Source organism: Cyprinodon variegatus, unplaced genomic scaffold (assembly GCF_000732505.1).
Source record: "Cyprinodon variegatus isolate N-32 unplaced genomic scaffold, C_variegatus-1.0 Scaffold3, whole genome shotgun sequence".
NCBI lineage: Eukaryota > Metazoa > Chordata > Actinopteri > Cyprinodontiformes > Cyprinodontidae > Cyprinodon > Cyprinodon variegatus.
Window position 1 is genome coordinate 2,085,861 of NW_015150456.1, and position 5,672 is coordinate 2,091,532.

Below are 5,672 nucleotides of genomic sequence, written 5' to 3' on the forward strand. Positions count from 1 at the left end.
TCTATTGCCGACAAATGTCCAGTTTGTGACTATTTCTTCTGTTGCCATGGTGGATTTTGAAGGCGAAATCCTAAATATCAAAAAATCAATTGCTTTCTGCTCAGAATAGGGTAATCCGACGTCCTAAAACAGGGCCCCGATGGAGTGGGATATTTTATAGATCGGTCAATGTCAATAAAGAGTACTTCAAATCTATCTCAGTAGAACTACGTTGCCTCTGTTATTATTTGATGTTGTAATAATGTAGTGTTTCACTCCACATGCGCCATGTTGCGCCTCTGTGGTGTTAAATGGTCTGAGTAGCCCTTGTGTTAAAGCACCTCATCCGACACCCTGCTGGGAATTTATCGTTCTTGTTTGATCTCAAACATCTTAATGCAAAATAAAGTCAACATTTTCTTTCTGCTATACTTCTGGACCAGTCTTAATACTTCACCAGTCTACTTCTGGTGTGTACTACTCCCTTCAGAGGAAAGCACAAACAGGCTCTAACCAGAGTAGAAAAAGAGGTTGGGAGGCCGCGTTGCACAACTGAGCAAGAAGATAAGTACATTAGAGTCTCTACTTTGAGAAACAGATGCCTCGCAGGTCCCTAACTGACATCTTCATTAAATAGTACCCGCAGTAGCCTGTTTGTGCTGTCCTCTGAAGGGAGTAGTACACACCGTTGTAGGATATTTTCAATTTCTTAGCAATTTCTCGCATGGAATAGCCTTCATTTCTAAGAACAAGAATAAACTGTCGAGTTTCAGATCAAAGTTCTCTTCTTCTGCTCATTTTGAGTGTTTAATTAACCCCACAAATGTGATCCTCCAGAAACTCATTCTACTCAAAGGAAGGTCAGTTTTGTAGCTTCTGTAACAAGCTAAACTGTTTTTAGATGTGTAAACATGATTGCACAAGGGTTTTCTAATCATCAATTAGCCTTCTGAGCCAATGAGCAAACACATTGTACCATTAGAACACTGGAGTGATAGTTGCTGGAAATAGGCCTCTATACACCTATGTAGATATTGCACCAAAAACCAGACATTTGAAGCTAGAATAGTCATTTACCACATTAGCAATGTATAGAGTGCATTTCTTTAAAGTTAAGACTAGTTTAAAGTTATCTTCACTGAAAAGTACAATGCTTTTCCTTCAAAAATAAGGACATTTCAATGTAACCCCAAACTTTTGAACAGTAGTGTATGTTATCACATTTATTCACAAGTGAGGATAAACCAAAACAGAAAAAAATAAATAAACTAATCTCTAAAGTTTGATGTAACCCAGGCGGAAGAGTCTGGGCTGAAATGTTAGAAGAGGAGCCACTGGTTATCGAAGAACTGGAGAGTTTCTCTCTCTGGAGTCTGGCTCTTTATTCTCCAGACTCCTCCTCTATCATTAGTCAGGTGTTCTGAGTCAGAACGTCTCAGGTGAACCATCGTACACACCGCTACCATAACAACCACTGCTAATGTCACCTGTTGAATGTCTCATTATCCCAGCGGGTCTTCACAGGAGATCTGCTTAGACCATTTCTGAACTTATCTGCACAGTTTGCTTGTTTTTTGTTTATATTTGGCTGAAAACAGAAAAATAAGGGTTTTACTTATTGGCAGAGTTTATCTAAATGTGTTCTAGCGCAGACATGATGTCCTAACATTATCTTGAAAGTATCAACAGGGTTGAATTCTACACCTTTCTAAAGATGTTTCTGGTCGATTGATTTATCCACAAACAAACCCAGCTTCTTTTATTGTTGAAGATCCTGCTATGCTGAGAGATGCCAGGGACGGGTCAGACTAGTCCCTGTTTGTGGACGCCGCTCCCTCAGAGCCGCCTGTGTCCGGGTGACCGCTGCAAACACGCCTGCTGCAGCTATAACGGGGACGTCTACGTCCTGGGAGGAAGGGACAGCAGCTGCCTGGGAGACTTCTGGAAGTACAGTGTTGGTAAAGGCCCTCAATGAACACATGATTCCCATTTATAATATGGCTTTTTAAAGGAAAAGTCTGGGCATATTCAGAATACAAACTTCTGAAAGTACTTAAAATATGAAATTATCACATACTGTTCAATAAATGTTAAGTGTTTTAATTCAGAGTAGATTTCATTTGAATGTGCTTTACTGGAGGCATCCATGTTTGTCAAAGAACACTACTGCCACCTAAAGGTTTGTGACGTCACGGTGGGTATCAGCTGTTGATCAAGTCCCAGTGCTGTATCTGGTGTTTGTCACAACAAGTCATCTTGAAAACATTCTTCTTCCAAATGTTGGCTACATATTACGGGTTTTTTCTCTGGCCAGAAGTTTGATGGTAAATCCTCCCTCTTCAAGTTGGCGATCCAACGACCAACCCGTCCGTGGAGGATCAGGTATCAGAAAGGTGGAATAACTCTCTTTTTTTACTTTTACCCGATGTATTCCAACATCCGACTGCCATGCACGAGGGCATTGTCAGTTTCACTATAGCTCTGGTGAATTGAGGTAGTTCCCATTGATTTTGCTTATAAAGCAGTGAGAATGGCGCTAGGCTTACCGCACAGTGACGTCACTGCTGGAAGATGTCAAGATTGCCGCTCCCAGACAAGGACTTCTGACTGCGAAAAATATTGTTTTTATTTTTTTACTGATTAATCCTAAATTCATTAAATCACCGCGAACATATTAGTTTCAGGTATAAATAATGAACCATTAATTATTTCTTTCTGACCAGACTTTTCCTTTAAAGTTGTGCTTGTTTATTAAAAAAAATAATAATAATCTCACACCTTTTGAGCTGCTTTATGTTTCATTTTTTAAAATTAAGTGAAAGTAAAATTCTATATAGATTCTCTCCTCTGGATGAAAATAGTTTCACAAACACTGACCTGTAGGCTTTTTTTTTAAATCCTTTATATTTTTATCTGAAGCGAATTCTTCCTGGTTTGGTTGTTGTTCTTGATGACTTGTGTGTTTGTTCCTGATGTGGTGGATATTAGCTTCTGGACTGGGATCTTATCAAATAATCAACTCTGTGATATAAACAATTTGATGCAATTACACAAACATGCTAGAAAAAGACATGCTAGCAATTTGCTAGCCTTTTTTCAAGCTAATGCTCTACATAGAGCCAAGCTTTTATTTCCTATTAGATCAGCCAGAATCAGCCATTTAAAAGCCGCCAGCATCACAAGTCTATCTGAGAAATAAAGTCTGGATTACACAAAAACAGGACGCTACATCACAGTTTGCATCCACTCCACTAAAACGAAGAAATAAACAGTCTGACAGTATGTTGGAGCGACCTCCCCTGTATCTTAGGCTATGTTCACACTGCAGGCCTTGATGCTCACTTCAGTTTTTTTTGTGAAATCCGATTATTTTCGCATTGCTTTTCACATTTCTAAATGTATGCGACTTGTATGTGATCTACTGTGTGAACTGCATTCATACAACGCAAGTGTCCCGCATGCGCAGTAGAGGACGCAATGATGTCACAAGCAGCGTGCTCTGTGTTGACGGAAGTAAACATAAATGGTAGTGCTGGAGCGCATTTAGCGATCTTTTCCACCCATAAAAATGCAATCTTTTCAAGATATTTAAACTAGTGCTGTCAAAATTATCGCGTTATTAACGTGTTAACGCAAGGCCATTTTAACGGCGATAATTTTTTTAACGTGAGATTTTTGTTAAGAGGCTGAAAAGTAACTTTCTAGAGCATAGACTACCTCCATCTAGTGATGTCGGCCTATTGATTTTGATGTATTGATTGAAAATTGTTCATTATTACCTTGGTTAATTAACATCTAATGTTAACTCTACTACATTTTATAGCAGTAGGGTAAAACGCTTGTCTTTGTTCAAAAGACTGTATTGACTGTAAAGACTGTCTTTTACATCAGCCTGTTTTCAGGGCCTTTTTTTTGGCTACATATTTGTTATTTTTTGCTACATGCCTCCCCATCTTCTTGCCATATGTTTCTATGGCATAAATCAGTATCTGTGACCTGTTTTCATTTTAAAAAAAGAACATTGGCACAAACCTAGCCTGTATGTATTTTTTTGTATGTCATCGAGAGTATTTAAATGATTTTCAATCAGGAAAAAAATGTGCTATTAAAATGCGATTAATCGCGAGTTAACTCAGGCATTGATGCGATTAATCGCGATTAAAAAAATTTAATCGATTGACAGCACTAATTTAAACATGAATACTGCTTTCTGCATCATCGTCCGCCATGGTTGTTGTTTTTCTTGCTACTTCTTCATAGCAAGACCTAGAATACAGACCTTTGTCGGGTATTAATGGCATTCAGGTTGGATAAATGCGACCTGGCCGTTCAGACGCAGGTCGCATTTGAAAAGATGAGATTCGTATCGGACCACATAGCCAAGCGGCCTGAGTCGCATTGGAAAAAATCGGATCTGAGTTGTTCAGACTGCAATAAAAAGATCAGATCCAGGTCGCATATGGGCCAAAAAACAGATTTGGGTCACTTCAGGCTGCAGTGTGAACGTAGCCTTATAGGTTTACTGTCAGGGTTCCTGTGTGTGAGTGAGTCTTCATACAGTGCTGGTTTGTTGTGATGAAGAGGTAGTTTCATTCCTTTTAGTCTCTTGCTTCCCTCGAGTATTTTCCCTAACGTTTACTGGCTTTTGTTTGGTTTTCAGTATTTATTTTTTTTGCCTCTGTTCCCCTTGTACCTTCATTAAATCATCCAAACTCATCTGTACCTTCTCCTCTCTGCATTTGGGTCCTCAAAGCCACCACCCAACCTGACATTTACGTCTCTTTTCATTAGAAATAATACATTTCCAACATATTTTATTCTTATGCAACGGATAAGCGTGACATAAAATGGATGAATGGATATTTTGTTCAGGAACCTAATTGGTTCCTGTTTTTGCCATACAGTTTAACAATGTATAAGGATAATATTTTTCTTTTTTTTAAGTCATCGTATTAGCCCTACTTTTATGGAAAGATCTTCCTATTGCAAGATAAAACTCAGTCTTATAAGAAAATAGACGCTTATAAATTCATCTTAAATTGATCACGGATCAATTTTAAGATTAATTGATTGGCAATTATTTTGGATAATAAGTTAATCTTTGATCAACATCAATCAACTTTAGATAAATCCATTCATCAATACCTTGAATCTCTAGTTCTGGATACATTCTTGTCTTCTGAGTGCGTTGCGACGAACCGTTTTTCAGCTTCTGTTTCCCACCTGCTTTGTGAGAACCTGACCACAGTGGATTTAGATCCAGGGAGTTTCCTGACCACAGGTCCAAAGTGTCATCGCTCTGAATCACGTATTATTTTCATCTTGTGACACAGGGCTAGACCACGCGTGATAGTCCACAGACCATTATCAGAGCGTCTGCATTGTTGTTATAAGTTCTCCCAGAGGACTTTTTGCTTCTATTCTTTATGGACTGCAGTGTTCAGGATTGAGAGGAAGCTGATAGATGTGGGTGAGCAGTAAATCCACTTATAGATTGTATCAGGAAGCATCACCATTGGCCCCCTACAGGGCTAGGGGGAGCCCACTTCAGTAACTCGCATTGTTTTCTTTCCAACCGTCCCAAACAATCAGAACAGAGAAGCTAAGTTTAAACCCCTCTTCTGATGTTCTTTCCTAACGTCCTGCAGATCTTAAGTCTGTCCTTCACGTATTCACAGGTGTGTCCTCATCCA

General features: G+C 39.0%; 1 protein-coding gene across 1 annotated transcript in view; it reads left to right on the plus strand.

Annotated features, from left to right (window-relative positions):
- The window catches only part of LOC107082564 (kelch domain-containing protein 3-like), a 27,263-nt gene that overhangs the window by 8,858 nt on the left and 12,733 nt on the right, over positions 1–5,672 (plus strand). Inside the window, exon 2 of the mRNA XM_015371323.1 lies at positions 1,751–1,937. The gene's annotated coding sequence lies outside the window, so the exon portion shown is untranslated. The remainder of the gene's footprint in view (positions 1–1,750; positions 1,938–5,672) is intronic.